The sequence below is a fragment of the Scyliorhinus torazame genome, chromosome 9 (assembly GCF_047496885.1).
Source record: "Scyliorhinus torazame isolate Kashiwa2021f chromosome 9, sScyTor2.1, whole genome shotgun sequence".
NCBI classification, from domain to species: domain Eukaryota; kingdom Metazoa; phylum Chordata; class Chondrichthyes; order Carcharhiniformes; family Scyliorhinidae; genus Scyliorhinus; species Scyliorhinus torazame.
Window position 1 is genome coordinate 27,881,929 of NC_092715.1, and position 20,625 is coordinate 27,902,553.

The 20,625-nt window shown below is 43.3% G+C and overlaps 1 protein-coding gene across 9 annotated transcripts in view; it reads left to right on the top strand.

Moving 5' to 3' along the window:
• clcn3 (chloride channel 3) overlaps positions 1-20,625 on the top strand; it is a 281,546-nt gene that overhangs the window by 171,037 nt on the left and 89,884 nt on the right. The window lies entirely within an intron of this gene.

Consider the following 20,625-nt stretch of genomic DNA (forward strand, 5'->3'; position numbering starts at 1 on the left):
CAGGTTTGATCCCGGCTCTGGGTCACTGTCCGTGTGGAGTTTGCACATTCTCCCCATGTTTGTGTGGGTTTCGCCCCATAACCCAGAGATGTGCAGGGTAGGTGGATTGGCCACACTAAATTGCCCCTACGTTGGAAAAAGTGAATTGGGTACTCTGAATTTATTTTTTAAAAGGTAAGGAGGCCAAAACTGTACACCGTATTCTAAGTGTGATCCCATCGATGTGATGTGCGATTAAAAATACTAATGAGTATGATCATGCTCTATTGGATAATCTTACCATTTACGCAATACAGCCCACAATTACAGAACAAATTTATGTAAGTTGTGGTGCATTACAGGAAGGCCTGTGAAAATGACACAAAACAACTTTGATTCGGTACTAGTCATTAATGGTACAGAAGAAAACCTTTCAAATTCTTGCCAGCTCACTGTGGAGCAATCCAGTCAGTCCCACTTTCCTGCTTGGCCCATGTACCCTGTAAGTTTATTTCCTTCAGCTTCCTTTTGAAATCATTGATTGTTTTCACTTCCACTATTCCCATGAAAGAAGTCTTGCAACATGAGGTTAAAGTCCAACAGGTAGATTCAGACTCACCTGATGAAGGAGCTACGCTCCGAAAGCTCGTAATTCCAAATAAACCTGTTGGACTTTAACCTGGTTTTGTAACACTTCCTAGTGTGCCACATCATTTCTATTCCCATGGGCAGTGAGGTCCATGCCATTCCCAATCACTGGTAGGGATAAAGCGTTCCCCCTCATTTTCACCCCTGCATCTCTTGCCCAAAATCTTCAATCTCCTTGTGCAGTCAGCTAATTAGAAGAATGTTTCATTGTCTTCCTTATATAAAGCTGCCATGTTTTTGTACACCTCTGACAAATATCCCGGTAATCCCTTTTGCTCCAAGGAAATAACTCCAGCAGTTCCAACCTAACCTTGTAATCAAAAACCCCCATCCCTGCAACCATTCTGGTAAATTCCTTGTGCACCCTCTCAAAGACCCTCTCACACTTTTCCTGAATGTGGTGAGCAGAACCGGACACAATACTCCCAACTGTAGTCTAACCAGAGCTTTATGTAGGCTTGGCATAGCTTCCATGCTTTTGTACTCAATGCCACTATGTGAACTCCAAGATCCCATATCCCTTGCTAAACACACTCTCAATATATGCTGTCACCTTCAAAGAGCGATTCACATGCACCCCCTCGTCCCTCTGTTCCTGAACACACTTTAGAATTGGGCCATTAAGTCTGGATTGCCTCCTTTCTGCCGAAATGCAACACCTGTATTAAATTAAAATTTGGCGTGACAGTATTTTGTATCCATAGGTGGAGAGGAGATTGTGCGACACAAACAAGATGATTAAAGTCACCATAATCGCAGGTGACCATAGGCTGATTTCCCCTAGGAGAGCTGACTGGTGGCAATTTAACCTGAGAGTCACCACACCTCCGGCGAGGGGCAAGGTTGAGAAGGCAGGGCCTTCATGAATCATAGAAATCAGAGAAGCCATGGAATTTGCAGTGCAGAAGGAGGCCATTCGGCCCATCGAGTCTGCACTGGCCCTTGGAAAGAGTACCCTACTTAAGCCCACAACTCCACCCTATCCCCGTAACCCCACCTAACCTTTTTGGACACTAAGGGCAATTTAGCATGGCCAATGCACCTAACCTGCACATCTTTGGAATAACCTCAGCCGGTATGGGAATTGAACCCGCGCTGTTGGCCTCGCTCTGCATCACAAACCAGCTGTCCAGCCAACTGAGCTAAACAAGATGATTATTGTATTGTTAATGGGTCACAGTGAAAATTGACCTGGCCAGGTTTATTTTCCAGCAGGAAAATGGAATGTGCATCACTGAAATTGAATCATTAATTTATTCTTTCATGGGCTGTGGGTGTTGCATACAAGGCCTTTGAACTGAGCACTTGCTGGGCCATTTCACTGGGCAGTTCAGAGTTAACATTGGTGTGGGTCTGGAGTCACATGTAAGCCATTCTAGGTAAGGATGGCAGATTTCCGAGAGGACATCAGTGAACCAGATGAGTATTTTTATGACAATCTGGTAGTTTCACAGTCACACGGCTGATTTTTAATTGCAGATTTATTGAATTAACTAATTTAAATTCTCCAGCAACTATGATGAGATTTGAACCTGTTCTTCCAAGACATTAGCAGCTCTTGCAGCATCTGTGGGAAGAGAAAGAGTCAACATTTTGAGTCTGTAGGATTTCTTCAGAGCTGCCAGACCTGCTGAGTTTTTCCAGCCTCTTCTGTTTTTACTGAATAGTTCTAGCATCCGTAGTATTTTGCTTTTATTTACGCCAAAGCATTAGCTCGGGTCCCTGGATCACTAGTCCAATGACATTACCAGCAGACTCTGGTCTCCCAGTATGGTGGTGGGATGGGAGGAGTTCTGCTGGCATTGTGGATTAGTTTTGTAATGGAAGAGACGGGGAGCTGAACAGGTTCGTGGGCAAAACCCACTATTTATCCTTTGTGATCTAGACAAGGCAGAAAATGAAAAACAAGGTAGCTGTAATTTTTACTAGATATTTGCAAGTAAGTTTGTGATGTGAAGCGTTGTGTTACCCTGTCACAGACACCAATATAACATGCTGTAATGATATCAATTTTCAGCTGTCTTCAATTTTTACCATCACTCTTACATGGATTATATGGATTACAGGGATTTCAGCAAAGCTTTTGACAAGGTCCCACTTACATAGGAGATGTTTAAAGAAGGCAAACACACATGGGATACAGGGTACCTTGATAAGGTGGATTCAAAATTGACTTATCTGTAAATGACAGGTGGCTGCTTTAGTGACTGGAAGCCAGTGTCCAGTGGCGTACCACAGGGATCTGTGCTGGATCCCCTATTATTTGTCATTTATATAAATGACATGGATAACTATGTAGGGGGTTGGATCAATAAGTTTGCGGATTACACAAAAATTGACCGGGTTGTTAACAGTGAGGTTGGGTTACAGGAAGATATAGATCATAGAATTTACAGTGCAGAAGGAGGCCATTCGGCCCATCGAGTCTGCACCGGCTCTTGGAAAGAGCACCCTACCCAAGGTCAACACCTCCACCCTATCCCCATAACCCAGTAACCCCATGCAACACTAAGGACAATTTTGGACACTAAGGGCAATTTATCATGGCCAATCCACCTAACCTGCACAACTTTTGGACTGGTCAAATGGGAGAAAAGTGGCAGATGGAATTTAACACTGAAAAGTGTGAGGTGATGCACTTTAGAAGGAGTAATTTGACAAGGAATCAATGAATGGCCTGAGGCTGGGATGTTCTGAGGAACAAAGAATCCGCGGTGTGTTTATCCATAGATCTCTGAAGGCAGAATGGCAGGTTAATAGGGTGGTGGAAAAAGGCATATGAGACACTTGCCTTTATCAATCGAGGCATAGATTACAAAAGCAGGGAGGCCACGTTGGAGTTGTAAACAACTTTGGTGAAGCCACAGCTGGAGTGCTGTGTGCAACTCTGGTCGGCACATTATGAGAAGGATGTGATTGCACTGGAGTGGGTGCAGAGGCGATTTACCAGGATGTTGCCTGGGATGGAACATTTAAGTTATGAAGAGAGGCTGGATAGGCTTGTGTTGTTTTCTCTGGAGCAGAGAAGACTGAGGGGTGACCTGTTTGAGGTGTACAAGATTATGAGGGGCATAGACAGGGTGGATAGGGAGCAGCTGTTCCCCTTAGTTGAAGTTACAAGGGGACACAAGTTCAAGGTAAGGGCAAGAGATTTAAGGGGATTTGAGGAAAAACATTTTTACCCTGAGGGTGGTGACGGTCTGGAACACACTGCCTGGGAGAGTCGTAGAGGCAGGTTGCAAGAATCTGGATGAGTACTTGGCACTTCGTAACATTCAAGGCTCTGGGCCATTGATGGCAAATGGGATTAGGTAGGCAGGTCAGATGTCTTTCATGTGTTGGTGCAGACTCGATGGGCCGAAGCGCCTCTTGTGAACTGTGTATATTCTGTGATTCTCTTTTTCTTTAGATATTCTTTGCTGCGGTTGATTATGATCCTTCAGAGGACTGATCTTATATGTCATCACAGTGGTTCAGTTGAAGAGAGTATGGAGAAAGATAATAATGGAGGAAGGCAATTCCTTAAGATCACAAAATTGAGTTTGTCCCTTCCATCCTTCCATCCTTTCATCACAGCACACCTTTTCTTGACGTACATTCTAATGCAATAATTCATTGGAATCATCGCATTGCTCCATGTTAATCTGGCACCAAGGATAATCTTCTCATCTAGTTTAATCTGTGGCTCTGAATGCTCAAATTTAATACATAGTTTCCAGTTCTAACAATGCTGTGTTTTTCTGGACGCACACAGCAGAGAACGCAGACGTGGCTTCCCACTGGCTGGAGGTCTTAATCAATGAACAATTATATGGATCTTTGATATTGCCTCCTTTCTACCTTTATTGCTGCCTTAAAGCCTCTGTGCTGGTACAAATATATTGCTCTGGAGAAGGTCACGTTTTGTTGTGGTGATTTCACGATGTACTTTTGATGAGTGAGTGTATGTTTTTATAATTTGGTTTGAAGTCTGCAGCAAGATTCCCGGCGGCAAGCACATACCTCATCAGGAATGCTTAATCGGAATTCAGTTTCCATGGTGAAAATGTGGAACAGTTCCAGCAAAGCAGAGCTGTTTTAACAATATTTCACATTTACTAATCAGTATTGCTGTAAACTCGAGGATTAGTTCTGCTTTTGTCAGTAAGGAAGGTGTCAAGCTTCTAACAAAATGTAAAGCTGGCTTTGATAAGAGTGCCTTTTAAATCAAGTATGTTTAAATTGTTACAAAAGTAAAATACAATATATATTTTGTAAACTTGCAAGCATGTTTGTCATCGAGCAGGATTTCAGACCATGAGAATGCAGTTGTAGGTAATAGATTATTTTATGTTGTGCAGTTTTTGTTATTGTCTAAAGTAGTCACATTAATGGATTATATTTTGAAAATGATCAAAAATCATATTTTGCATGAAATGTTTTAAAAGCCTTGGCTTTGGCTGAATTTATTGTTTGTTTTCTTTGGTAAATTCCACGTTCAGTCATGCTCATGATGTGCTTTACGCCCTGTGTTCTAACAGCTTCAGGCCCATTTGCTTGGATGTTTCTCCATACTCTGTTGCAGATTACGTTATAATACATACAAAGTAATTAATAAAGCATTGCAGCAAAGCCAATAACAATTTGCCTTTATATAGCACCGTCAATGCAGAAAATGCCGCAAGGTGCTTCATGAAAGCGCGATTGGACAAAAAAGGATGCTGAGTAAAAGGATAATATATTGAGACAGATGAATGCTGAGTTTTACTCCGTGTCTAAAAGGATTGAGAGAGGTGGAGACGTTTAGAGAGGAAACCTCAGAGCGTATACTTAATTGACTGAAGCCACAGTTGCGACTATTGGAGCAAAGTGATTGGAAGATGACCAAGTGACCAGAATCAGAGAAATGTATCAGAATGTTTTACGATTGAAGGAAGTGGCTTGGAAAAGGAGGGACGAGGTCATGAAGGGGTTTAAACATGAGGATGAAGTTTCAAAATTTGAGACTTTGAATGAACTGGGAATAGATGTCGGTGAGCATGCGCTGTTAATGAATGGAAACTGGTGGGACCAGGCTGTGAGCAGCAAGCAGAGTTTTGAATCAGCTGTCTTTTATGGAGGGTGGAAAATGGGAGGCCTGGCTTGTCAGGTGAATATTGGAGGAGGGGAGGTCCTCTTAACAAAGATATAGGTAAGGAAATTGGAAGAAAATGTGTTGAGGCACGGAATGTTGTGGAAAGAAGTCCCGCATATCTGGCCCAAGCCTCTGACACTGATATCAGTAAGAAGACATTTGCAGAGGGCCCAAGGCAGTGGAAATCAACCCATCAGATGTTTACATTTCCTGGGAGATTTCAGCATGTGTGAGTGTCCTGGCACACATCTGCCAAGTTAGTTCCAATCTTCAGTGATCTGCATACCGAAAGATTTGGGCCGTGGTTTTCCAGGCCATAAAAAGTGTAGTTGAGTTCCCACATGAAGCAGGATGTGCACTCCATAGGACTGATGCACCCTGTCATTAGACTAACTAAACTCCAGTCTTTTGTTTTATTTTAAAGCAGAAACAAATTAATCAGCTTTCATCAATCAGCCCCTTCCCTTGAGGAGAGACCACTTTTAGTTATTTTTTTCTTTCATTACCCCGCTCCTACCACTCTTCCCTAACTACTCCTTCTCCATGCTCTTTACCTCTGGCTTCTCTAAATTTGTTAGCAAAGACATTACCTTGCTATTTACTCACCCTCTGAGTTCCACCTGCATACTTACTGTGGCATCATAAGAACATAAGAACTAGGAACAGGAGTAGGCCACCTGGCCCCTCGAGCCTGCTCCGCCATTTAATGAGATCATGGCTGATCTTTGTGGACTCAGCTCCACTCTCCGGCCCTTACACCATATCCCCGAATCCCTTTATTCTTTAGAAAGGCATCTATCTTTTTCTTAAAAACGCTTAAAGAAGGAGCCTCAACTGCTTCATTGGGCAAGGAATTCCAGAGATTCACAACCCTTTGGGTGAAGAAGTTCCTCCTACACTCCGTCCTAAATCTACCTCCCCTTATTTTGAGGCTATGCCCCCTAGTTCTGCTTTCCCCGACCAGTGGAAACAACCTGCCCGCATCTATCCTATCTATTCCCTTCATAATTTTATATGTCTCAATAAGATCCCCCCGCATCCTTCTAAACTCCAATGAGTACAGTCCCAGTCTACTCAACCTCTTGTCATAATCTAATCCCCTCAACTCTGGGATCAACCTAGTGAATCTCCTCTGCACTCCTTCCAGTGCCAATATGTCCTTTCTCAGGTAAGGAGACCAAAACTGAACACAATACTCCAGATGCGGCCTCACCAACACCCTAAACAATTGCAGCATAACCTCACTAGTCTTGAACTCCATCCCTCTAGCAATGAAAGACAAAACTCGATTAGCCTTCTTAATCACCTGTTGCACCTGCACACCAACTTTTTGCGACTCGTGCACCAGCACACCCAGGTCCCTCTGCACAGCAGCATGTTTTAACATCTTACCGTTTAAATAATAATCCATTCTGCTGTTATTCCTCCCAAAATGGATAGCCTCACACTTGGCAACATTGAATTCCATCTGCCAGACCCTAGCCCATTCACCTAACCTATCCAAATCCTTCTGCAGACTTCCGGTATCCTCTGCCCTTTTTGCTTTACCACTCATCTTAGTGTCGTCTGCAAACTTTGACACATTGCACTTGGTCGCCAACTCCAAATCGTCTATGTAAATTGTGAACAACTGCGGGCCCAACACTGATCCTTGAGGGACTGCACTAGTTACAGGTTGCCAACCAGAGAAACACCCATTTATCACCACTCTTTGCTTTCTGTTAGTTAACCAATCCTCTACCCATGCTACCACTTTACCCTCAATGCCATGCATCTTTAGTTTATGCAGCAACCTTTTGTGTGGCACCTTGTCAAAAGCTTTCTGGAAATCCAGATATACCACATCCATTGGCTCCCCGTTATCTACTGCACTGGTAACGTCCTCAAAAAATTCTACCAAATTAGTCAGACACGACCTACCCTTTGTGAACCCATGCTGCGTCTGCCCAATGGGACAGTTTCCCTCCAGGTGCCCCGCTATTTCCTCCTTAATGATAGATTCCAGCATTTTCCCTACAACCGAAGTTAAGCTTACCGGCCTATAATTACCCGCTTTCTGCCGACCTCCTTTTTTAAACAGTGGTGTCACGTTTTCTACTTTCCAATCCTCTGGGACCACCCCAGAGTCTAGTGAATTTTGATAAATTATCACTAGTGCGTTTACAATTTCCATAGCCATCTCTTTTAACACTCTGGGATGCATCCCATCAGGGCCAGGAGACTTGTCTACCTTTAGCCCCATTAGCTTGCCCAATACTGCCTCCTTAGTGATTACAATCATCTCAAGGTCCTCACCTATCATATCCTTATTTCCATCAGTCACTGGCATGTTATTTGTGTCCTCCACTGTGAAGACTGACCCAAAAAACCTGTTCAGCTCCTCAGCCATTTCCCCGTCTCCTATTATTAAATCTCCCTTCTCATCTTCCAAAGGACCAATATTTACCTTAGCCACTCTTTTTTGTCTTATATATTTGTAGAAGCTTTTACTATCTGCTTTTATGTTCTGAGCCAGTTTACTTTCATAGTCTACCTTACTCTTCTTTATGGCCTTTTTTAGTAGCTTTCTGTTGTCCCCTAAAGACTTCCCAGACCTCTAATCTCCCACTAATTTTTGCCACTTTGTATGTTTTTCCCTTCAATTTGATACTCTCCCTCACCTCCTTAGATATCCACGGTCGATTTTTTTCCCCTTTCTACCATCTTTCTTTTTTGTCGGTATGAACCTTTTCTGAACACTGTGAAAGATCAATGTTGATGTCATTCTCTCAGAAATATATTTGTTATTTTGTGCTGGACAGCCTTGCCCTTGGGGCATTGCTCTTTCCGGGAATTCTTCTTTACTTATTAAACTGGTTGTGCTCCTTCCCGGTGATTAGTCCTAACTGAAGCCATAGAAGTAGATCTGAGTTTCAGCATGAGTTGTCAATTTCAGAGGAGGGATGGGGCAGCCAAGAATAAGTGCTGTTTGAATAGATTGACAAACATGGTTAAAGGATGGTCACGACTGGGAGTTAAATATCCGAGGGTATCAAACTATTCGGAAGGACAGAGTGGATGGTAAGGGAGGTGGTGTAGCTCTGTTATTTAAGGATGACATCCGGGCAACAGTAAGGGATGACATCGGTGCTATGGAGGATAAGGTTGAATCCATTTGGGTGGAAATCAGGAATAGTAAGGCGAAAAAGTCACTGATAGGAGTAGTCTATAGGCCACCAAATAGTAACATTATGGTGGGGCAGGCAATAAACAAAGAAATAACTGATGCATGTAGAAATGGTACAGCAGTTATCATGGGGGATTTTAATCTACATGTCGATTGGTTTAACCAGGTCGGTCAAGGCAGCCTTGAGGAGGAATTTATAGAATGTATCCGCGATAGTTTCTTAGAACAGTATGTAATGGAACTTACGAGGGAACAAGCGGTCCTAGATCTGGTCCTGTGTAATGAGACAGGATTGATTCAGGATCTCATAGTTAGGGATCCTCTCGGAAGGAGCGATCACAATATGGTGGAATTTAAAATACAGATGGAGGGTGAGAAGGTAAAATCAAGCACTAGTGTTTTGTGCTTAAACAAAGGAGATTACAATGGGATGAGAGACGAACTAGCTAAGGTAGACTGGGAGCAAAGACTTTATAGTGAAACAGTTGAGGAACAGTGGAGAACCTTCCAAGTGATTTTTCACAGTGCTCAGCAAAGGTTTATACCAGCAAAATGGAAGGACTGTAGAAAGAGGGAAAATCGACGTGGATATCTAGGGAAATAAGGGAGAGTATCAAATTGAAGGAAAAAGCATACAAAGTAGCAAAGATTAATGGGAGACTAGAGGACTGGGAAAACTTTAGGGGGCACCAGAAAGCTATTAAAAAAGCTATAAAGAAGAGTAAGACCGATTATGAGAATAAACTTGCTCAGAATATAAAAACAGATAGTAAAAGTTTCTACAAATATATAAAACAAAAAAGAGTGGCTAAGGTAAATATTGGTCCTTTAGAGGATGAGAAGGGAGATTTAATAATGGGAGATGAGGAAATGGCTGAGGAACTGAACAGGTATTTTGGGTTGGTCTTCACAGTGGAAGACACAAATAACATGCCAGTGACTGATGGAAATTAGGCTATGACAGGTGAGGACCTTGAGAGGATTGTTATCACCAAGGAGGTAGTAATGGGAAAGCTAATGGGGCTAAAGGTATACAAGTCTCCTGGCCTTGATGGAATGCATCCCAGAGTGCTAAAAGAGATGGCTAGGGAAATTGCAAATGCACTAGTGATAATTTACCAAAATTCACTAGACTCTGGGGTGGTCCCGGCGGATTGGAAATTAGCAAACGTGACACCACTGTTTAAAAAAGGAGGTAGGCAGAAAGTGAGTAATTATAGGCCAATGAGCTTAACTTCGGTAGTAGGGAAGATGCTGGAATCTATCATCGGGGAAGAAATAGCGAGGCATCTGGATGGGAATTGTCCCATTGGGCAGACGCAGCATGGGTTCATAAAGGGCAGGTCGTGCCTAACTAATTTAGTGGAATTTTTTGAGGACATTACCAGTGCGGTAGATAACAGGGAGCCAATGGATGTGGTATATCTGGATTTCCAGAAAGCCTTTGACAAGGTGCCACACAAAAGATTGCTGCATAAGATAAAGATGCATGGCATTAAGGGGAAAGTAGTAGCATGGATAGAGGATTGGTTAATTAATAGAAAGCAAAGAGTGGGGATTAATGGGTGTTTCTCTGGTTGGCAATCAGTAGCTAGTGGTGTCCCTCAGGGATCAGTGTTGGGCCCACAACTGTTCACAATTTACATAGATGATTTGGAGTTGGGGACCAAGTGCAATGTGTCCACGTTTGCAGACGACACTAAGATAAGTGGTAACGCAAAAAGTGCAGAGGATACTGGAAGTCTGCAGAGGGATTTGGATAGGCTAAGTGGATAGGCTAAGTGAATGGGCTAGGGTCTGGCAGATGGAATACAATGTTGACAAATGTGAGGTTATCCATTTTGGTAGGAATAACAGCAAAAGGGATTATTATTTAAATGATAAAATATTAAAACATGCTGCTGTGCAGAGAGACCTGGGTGTGCTAGTGCATGAGTCGCAAAAAGTTGGTTTACAGGTGCAACAGGTGATTAAGAAGGCAAATGGAATTTTGTCCTTCATTGCTAGAGGAATGGAGTTTAAGACTAGGGAGGTTCTGCTGCAATTGTGTAAGGTGTTAGTGAGGCCACACCTGGAGCATTGTGTTCAGTTTTGGTCTCCTTACTTGAGAAAGGACGTACTGGCACTGGAGGGTGTGCAGAGATTCACTAGGTTAATCCCAGAGCTGAAGGGGTTGGATTACGAGGAGAGGTTGAGTAGACTGGGACTGTACTCGTTGGAATTTAGAAGGATGAGGGGGGATCTTATAGAAACATGTAAAATTATGAAGGGAATAGATAGGATAGATGCGGGCAGGTTGTTTCCACTGGTGGGTGAAAGCAGAACTAGGGGGCATAGCCTCAAAATAAGCGGAAGTAGATTTAGGACTGAGTTTAGGAGGAATTTCTTCACCCAAAGGTTTGTGAATCCACGGAATTCCTTGCCCAGTGAAGCTGTTGAGGCTCCTTCATTAAATGTTTTCAAGATAAAGATAGATAGTTTTTCTAAGAATAAAGGGATTAAGGGTTATGGTGTTCGAGCCGGAAAGTGGAGCTGAGTCCACAAAAGATCAGCCATGATCTCATTGAATGGTGGAGCAGGCTCGAGGGGCCAGATGGCCTACTCCTGCTTCTAGTTCTTATGTTCTTATGATATATTGTATAATAGTGTTCAGATGCTTTTTACTTGCATAGAAGTGTATTAATCTGATGACACAGTTTGTTGATGTCAAGTGACGGTTTCTACGTTCAGATTAAGCACACTCGAAGTAGGGAAAACTAATACTGAAAATATTATTTATCTGTACATTGTTCACTGTATTGAAGACCAACACCATAATAAGTTTATGCATCACTACCCAAGGCTTTTTTTTCCGATGTAATATTTTTGAATAGTGAGATTGGCAAATGGTATATTGGCCTTCATAGCAAGAGGATTTGAGTGTAGGAATAGGGATGATTTACTGCAATTGTATAGGGCATTGGTGAGGCCACACCTGGAGCATTGTGTGCAGTTTTGGTGTCCTTATCTTATGAAGGATGTTCTTGATATGGAGGGAGTGCAGCGAAGGTTTGCCAGGCTGATTCCTGTGATGGTGGGCCTATTATATGAGGAAAGACTAAATTAGTTAGGATTATATTCATTGGCGTTTAGAAGAGTGAGAGGGGATCTCATAGAAGCTTTAAAAATTCTAACAGGGTTAGACAGGGTAGATTCAGAAAGAATGTTCCTAATGGTGGGTTGGGGGGGAAGGAGAGCCCCCCTCTCCTTCCCCCCCAACCCACCATTGGTCACAGGGGGGGTGGCGGGAGAGAGTCCAGAACTGGGGGTCATAGTTTGAGGATAAGGGATTAACCTTTTAGGGCTGAGGTGAGGAGAAATTTCTTTACTCAAAAGAGTGGTGCATCTGTGGAATTCACTGCCACAGTAAGTAGTTGAGGTGCAAACATTGTGTAATTTCAAGAAGGAATCAGATATAGCTCTTGGACTAAAGGGATCAAGGGATATGGGGGGGAAGGTGGGATACGGGTATTGAACTTGATGATCAGCCATGATCATAATGAATGGCGGAGCAGGCTCGAAGGTCCCAATGGCCTCCTCCTCCTCTTTTCCCGTACCAGCCTCCCCGAACAGGCGCCGGAATGTGGCGACTAGGGGCAGTAACTTCATTGAAGCCTACTTGTGACAATAAGCGATTTTCATTTCATTTCATTTCATTCATTTTTTGTATATGTTTCTATGTAAATTATATAGCTCAATGCTTCCTGCCCACCTGATTGTCAGCAACATTTTTGTTTATTCATTCATGGAATATGGGTGTCACTGACAAGGCCAGCATTTATTGCCATCATTAATTGCCCTTGAGAAGGTAGTGATGAGCCACTTTCTTGAACATCTGCAGTCAGTGTGATGTAGGTACATCCAATTTGCTGACGAGGAGCGAGTTCCAGACTTCTGACCCAGCGAGAGTGAAGGAACAAAATCATAGTTCCAGGTCAGGGTGATGTGTGACTTGGAAGGGTACTTGCAGGCAGTGGTGTTCCCCTGCGCCAGCTTTCTTTGTCCACCCATGTGTGGAGGTCACAGGTTTGGGAGGTACAGTCGAAGAAGCCTTGGTGAGATGCTGCAGTGCACCCTGTATATAGTACTCATTGCTGGCACAGTGCTCTGGTGGTGGAGAGAGTGAACACTGGTAGATGGGGTGCAGATCGAGAAAGCTGCTTTGTCAACGATGGTGTAAAGTTTCTTGAGTGTTGTTGGAGCTGACTCATCCAGGCAAATGGAGAATATTCCATCACATTCTTGACTTGAGCCTTGTTAGCTGGTAGGCAGGCTTTGGGGAGTCGGGGTTAGTTTCTTGCCTCAAATTCCCTGACTTGCTCTTGTATTTATATGGCTGGTCCAGTTAAGTTTCTGGTTAATAGTTAGCCCCAGGATGTTACTGGTCGGGATTTCAGCAATGATAGTGCCATTGAACGTCAAAGGGAGATGGTTAGATTATTTCTTGTTGCAGATGGTCATTACCTGTCACTTGTATGGCATGAATATTACTTAACATTCAGGCTTGGGTAAAAATGTTATCAAGATGTGCCCAATGCATCACACAAGCTTGCCACCCTCACATTGATTCTGTATACACCTCCTGCTGCCTCAGGAAGGCAGACAGCATTATCAGAGACCCCTCCCACCTAGGAATTGCCATCTTCCAGACTCTTCCATCAGGCACAAGGTACAGAAGTCTGAAGATCCACACAGCCAGACATAGAATCAGCTTCTTCCCTACAGTTACAAGACTCCTCAACGGCTCCCCCTCGGACTAATCTGTTCCCTGTAAGAACACTATTCACGACACCCTATGCTGCTCTTACTCATGTATTTGTTTTGTTTGGCCCCTTGTTCCGCACTGTAACCAATCGCTGTTTGTCGATACCATTTGTCAATGTATTCTGTTGATTATTCTTTTTGTCTACTATGTACGCACTGTGTACATTCCCTCGGCTGCAGAAAAATACTTTTCACTACTCCGGTACTTGTGACAATAAATCAAATCAAATTGAATGTTTTTGCATTTGGATATAGACTGCTTCAATGTCTGATGAGTTGTGAATGATACCAAACACACTGCAATCATCAACATCCAACTTCTGTCCATATAACCTTTATTAGTGTCACAAGTAGGGTTACATTAACACTGCAATGACATTTCTGTGAAAATTCCTTCGTTGCCACATTCCGGCGCCTGCTTGAGTACACAGAGGGAGAATTCAGAACATCCAATTCACCTAACAGCACGTCTTTCGGGACTTGTGGGAGGAAAACAGAGCACCCGGAGAAAACCCATGCAGGGGAGAATGTGCAGACTCCAAAAGGAGGGAAGGTTGTTGATGAAGTAGAGGAAGATGGTTGGGCCGAGGACACCACCCTGATGAACCTCTGTGGCGATGTCCTGCAGCTGAGGTGATTGACCACCAACAACAATAACCCTCTAGCTTTGTGCTAGCTATAACCCAACTAGTGGAGAGTTTTCTCCCTGATTTTCATTGACTTCAGTCTTTCTCAGGGTCCTTGATGTCGCACTAAGTCAAATGCTGCCTTGATGTGAAGGGCAGCCGTTCTCGCCTCTTGAGTTCAGCTCTTTTGTCCATGTTTAGACCAAGGTTGTAATGATGTCTGAACATAGTGTACCTGATGGAACCCAAACTGAGCATTGGTGAACCGTTATTGCTGATTACATTCCGCTTGATGGCATTGTCAATCACTTCTATCATTGAGATTAAACTGATGAGGTTGTACTTGGCTGTATTGGATTTTTACTTTATTTTGTGGGCAGAACATACCTGGGTGGGGAACCTTCCAAATTGTCAGCTAGATGCCAATGTTGTAGCTATATTGGAACAGCTTGGCTAGGGGTTCAGCTAGTGCAGAAACACGAGTCTTCACTGCTGCTACCTGTTGTGAGCGCCTGGCTATATCCTTTACTGTATTCAGTGTCTTCAACAGTTTCTGGATATCATGTCGGGTGAATTGAATTTGCTGAAGACTAGCATCTCTGCAAGTGTACTGGTGGAAGTCTCCAAAATATTAACTTTTTAATTCATGGGCTACAGGCATCGCTGGCTAGGCCATCATTTATTGCCCAATCCTAATTGCTGTTGAGAAATGGTGGTGAGCTGCCTGCTTGAATTGTTCAAGTAAATGTGATGTAAATGCACACAGAGTGTAGGGAGTTCCTAAAAGGTGACAGGACAGGTGGTCAAGAAAGCAAATGGCATGCTTTACTTTATTGAGCGAGGTCTTGAATACAATGTAATGATGCAACTATATAAACTGCTTGTTAGGCCACAGCTGGAGTTTTGTGTACAGTTCTGGTCACCATATTAGAGGAAGGATATAATTGCTCTGGAGAGAGTACAAAAGAGATTTACAATAATGTCGCTGGGGCTTGAAAATTGCGAATATGAGGAGAGATTGGATAGGGTAGGGTTGCTTTTTTCTAAGAATAGAGGAGCCTAAGGGGTGACCTAATTGAGCTGAACAAAATTGTGAGGGGTCTCGGCAGGGAAGAGAGGAAAAACTTGCTTCCCTTAGAAGTAACTTGGTTAATTACCAGGGGCATAGATTTGCAAAGAAGATTAGAGGGCACATGAGGAAAACCTTTTTCACCCAGAGGTTAGTGGGCGTCTGGAATTCACTGTCCGAATTGGGACTTGAGCCTGAAATGGTCAACCCATTTGAAAGGTACCTGGATCTGCACCTGATTGCTGTAATCTGCAAGGCTATGGACCAGGTGCTGGAAAGTGAGATTAAAATGAGCGGATAGTTTCTTTTCTAATTTTTGCCCGGCGCAAATACTATGGGCTGAATGGCCTCTTTCTGCACCAAAATTTTTATATTGGTTCTATGGCGTTCCAGGATTTTCACCCAGCGACAGTGAAGGAACAGTGGATATACTTCCCAAGCCGTGTGTGACTTAGTGTAGGTAGTTGTTGTTCTATGTGTCTGCCGCCCATGTCCTTTTCAATGGTAGCGGTCGAGGGTTTGGGAGTTGCTGACAAAAGGACAGCCCTTTTAAACCAAAACAATTAGTTTTCTGTTAAGTGTTTTTTAAAAACTAATTTGGGCTTCATTTACAATGCTGTAAGACTCTGCACACATCTCAAAGAATTAATCCAGAATCTGTGGAAGAATGTTCAAGAGGAGGCTTGCAAAGTCATGTTTCTGAATATTATTGCCAATTTATTTTCCCATATCAGTTTTAAGAGGCAGCAATGCAATCTTGTCTGAGGATCCTGGAACTGTTTAAACATCCTATTTGCATTGAACAGCAGATTGCACAGCACAAATTTTATTTGTGGTAGCCACACCTTGGCTTGGCGATGGTATGCTAAGAAATGAAATGAAAATCGCTTATTGTCACAAATAGGCTTCAAATGAAGTTACTGTGAAAAGCCCCGAGTCGCCACATTCCGGCGCCTGTTCGGGGAGGCTGGTACGGGAATTGAACCCGCGCTGCTGGCCTGCCTTGGTCTGCTTTCAAAGCCAGCGATTTAGCCCTGTGCTAAACCAGCCCCAAAGCTGCAGTGCTATATTTTCAGGGCATGTCAGACCTCAACCCTACCCTATGTTTTTTCTGTCTGGAAATCGCCTGATTGGACTTGATTTGCAATAGTTGAATAGTAACCTTGAGTTTGCAGCTGACCAGAAAAGGTATTCTTGTCCAGTGTTATCCTCACCACACCGGTGCCATCAGAGTGAATGGCAGTAGCAATATTCGATACACACTATGGGTGTGATTTACCGGAAACGTTTCCAAGTGTCATTTGTGCCGGGTTTTGCTGGGAGTTTCCTGCTGGCTCTGCCGGCGAATTTCCCACCGCTATCTAATGACACTTAGTCATTTTTTGGGCCCTGGGGAGTTTCTCACCGGTTTAGTCCACACTTAGAATTTTTTTCATCACTGAGGAGCTGAACTCCGAGATCGGGCTCCATTTTGAAAGAGTGCCCCATCTCTAAATAAGCTTGCGAGTCCCCCACACCCTCCGACCCATGGGAAATATCACCACCCACACTCATGGGGATTACAGCCCTCCCCAAAGTGAGGGTACCCCGTTATGGGGTTTCTGAGGCTCCCATTTCGGCCTCCACAGCTCCTTACAGGCTCCCCTCCCAACCTTCCAGAGGCCCCTTAGCTGCCATGCACCCCACCCTTAATATCCCCACACCCTCCTTTCAGGCCTTGACCCTTGGCAGTGTTCTCCTGGCACCTGGGCCCCTTGCACTGTTATGCTGACACCCTGGCAGTGCTCCTGCCAGCTTGACAGTGCCTGACTGAGTGATAGACACTGAAGTGCCCCATCCAGACTACATTTTGTGTCATTGCTTCCTCAGAGTGGTGTTCAGCATGCTTCATCAGCTGGTACTCATCAGGAGGAGATTCACTTGTCCATAATTGACCTGGTACCATGAGACTTAATGGTGTCCAGAGTCGATGATGCTCATGGCTCCCTGGGCAACTCCCTCAAGACTGTTATATACCACTGTGAAGTTGAACTGCAACAGTATACTGCTTTATTAATGGCAATTCTATACACTTTTTGTCAACTCTTGATTATCATAACTTGCTTCAAAAATAAGGTCCACCACCTCTTCAATGGTAACTAGGGGTGGGCAATAAATGCTGGTATCTTTAGTGCACTCATTCACTGTTTAAAAGCATTAATTTGTTTGGGATGTTTTAAATTCCCTCTGTAGTTTCCTGAAAAGGTGACGCTAAGTTGCCCTCGGGATGATTCTCCTATGAACATGCAAGAACGATGTATCATTTGCATTTAGCCAGAGCCATCTGACTAATGTAGCACAAACAAAAGAACTTTTAGTTCTCTTAGTTTAAATAATACATTTATTTAAGGATGTTGTTGTTGGGTAATCTTTGCCTAAGGTCATTGCAAAGTTATTTTTCGCAACATATACTGGAACGGAACAGGGAGGCGGCTCACTACCACCTCATGCTCAAGAGTAATAAATGCAGCGCCCATATCAAGTGAATGAATAATTTTTTAAAAATCATTGCAAAATCATTTTCTGCTCCTTCGAACTAGAATTGAACCCGAGGACTGGGGGCTGCATTGAGATTATAGCCAGCTTAAGTGAGTGGATGATAAGGTAGGAAATCATAGAATCATCATCGGATCATAGAGCTCGATTCAACTAATTGGGAACAAAGTCCCATAGCAAGCGCGTTTAGCTGCATGTGTCCCGGCGTTATCAGCACTGAGACTACACAACTTGACTCTCATTGTATAAAGGAATTCAGTGGGGAACACGCGGCTGAGGCCACACATAGCCCCGTTTTGTATACTGGGGAGCTCCGCTCGCAACGCCTTGCGAGAGCCAACACGACCTTGCGAGACTATGCCATGTGAATCCAGCCCGCAATGGGCGAGATCACCTTTTGGCAAATCTGCATATTAGAACGCGGCATTATGCCTCACTCTAATGTGCAGATTCCTGAGGTACCTAAGGCTTTGGGATTCAACCGCTTCACCTCAGAGACCTTGGGCAAGCGCCATTCAGCACTCCCATAGTGCGTTCAGGCTGCAGGGGTAAATTTTGTTTTGTAACGTGGCTGCGACGTGCATCGAGACATTTTACGACTTTAAAGGTGCTATATAAAATACAATTTGTTGTTGCTCTGAGGAAAACAAACTCAGCTTATCCAGTCTCTCCAAATTTTGAACTCCCTGGTTTCATTCTGGTAAATGTCCTCTATCCCCTGACATCGCCTTACCATCCTTCCTCGAGTATCCAGAATTGCACACAATATTCCAGCTGGGGCTTGACCAGAGAATTGCAAAGTTTAATGTAACTTCATTTTTTCTCTATTTACTGCCTCTCTCTTCACAAGACCGGGTATCTCCCATACATGCATTTCCTCCAAATAAATATTAGTTTTTGGTCTCTGTTACAAACCCCATTCTCTAGCCCTCTGCTTGACCACTGTCTAAGGGTGAACCAGATTGTTCACCACTTGCTATTATATTTTCTCCTAAGATAAGCATGCTATCACACATCTGAGCCATTACTAAGGCTGCCTGTTTCCATCTCCATAGCGTTTCCTGACTCCATTCCTGTCTCACTTCACGTGCTGTTTAAATCTTCATTTTTGCTGTGGTCACCTCTGAGGCTTGACTTTTCCAACATAGTCATGGCCAATCTCCTCTCTTATCTGTATTCTCAACTTTCCCTGCCATCATGAATATGAACTGCAGGTCCCTCTTTTCTTCCATTCCCCCAAAACGGTACCGTTTATACTGCACCGCCAGCCATGTTGTTTGTCGCCAAGTGCATGCCTTCACATTTATCCGCAGTACCATCACACTTATCCGCAATAATTTGCATCTGCCATATGCCTGACCAATTAACCAGTCTACTACAGGAATAGCCTCAGAATATTACAGCAGTGTATCTGTCTGAAGCAGTACTTTTGGTACAGAAGTAGCATTGATGGATTTTTGTTAAACAGAACAACGAATGCAATAAGCTAATGTTAATTGGACCTATTTGCCAGATGAAAGCAGTGCTTGATATTGGCTATTAAATTCATAGACATAAATTTCAGCCACAGCATGCAGATAAGTTTTTAATATATTTACTAATGTAGGTCGGCGAACTCACAACTCCCCTTGTATACGCCTATCTCTTAAGGTTTGGCCTGAACTTGCCCGGGTGGCGAAAATAATCTAGGTTCACAACTGTTCTTTTGAATAGTTTATTGTAACATTGATAAATTTTCAGACTTCAGTACCCCGCACGCCCTTAAGTTACATCACACTCACAAACACTCTCCCCATAGCATCTGAGCTGACGCACTTCGAATTGTTGCTGTCCCTTTAGATTAATTGGCCCATTTCAGCCCATCCAGTTCAGTTATTGCACTTATTTTCTGTAAGCGTTATGCTGTGCAGTGCTGCCACTGCCAATGGCTGCTGAATTTTCTTTTGCCTGCATTTCCTAGTACTGATATCTAGTACTTCCACTACTTTTTATTTCCAAAAATATATTTTACTTACAAAATATCTAATGGAACAATCCAAGACATTTCAAAATGGTTCCTATGGGAAATGCTGTAATATTCAACATTTTTCTTTGGAGCATGTTGCATTCTGAGGTGTTTCAATACACCCACCATCGTTCTCGCTATCATTACTGCTTTTACCATAAAACACATGCTTCATAAAATACCCCAAAATCACACCCTTGATAAAAATTCCTCCCAGACTTGTGGTTCTTGTGGTGATATGCATCACTGTAAATACACAAGGGGTTAATGCAAATACACTAAGATAAACAGTAGAGCACCAGAGACATCATGACACAGACATTCAACCAATAGGTCAGTAAGATAGGACACGACCAATGGGCATTCAAGACACATCCAGACGTGACACTACCACGGGGGATTACACCAACCCATATAAAAGGACACAGCACACATGCTCAGTCTCTTTCCAGTGGAGACACTTAGTGAGTACAGACAGGGTTGATTGAAACACATCACACCCACCAGGTGGATTGTAGCAGACTGGTTAGTTAGTCTGAGTAGCTATAGCAGGATTAACAAGAGAGTTGAATCCAAGTAGGAGAATCATTAACAGTTTATTAAACATGTTAAAGCTATCGCCAAGTCTGAACCTTCCTTTGTCAGAGTGCACATCAAGGAAGCAGCTTATGCTACGTCAAG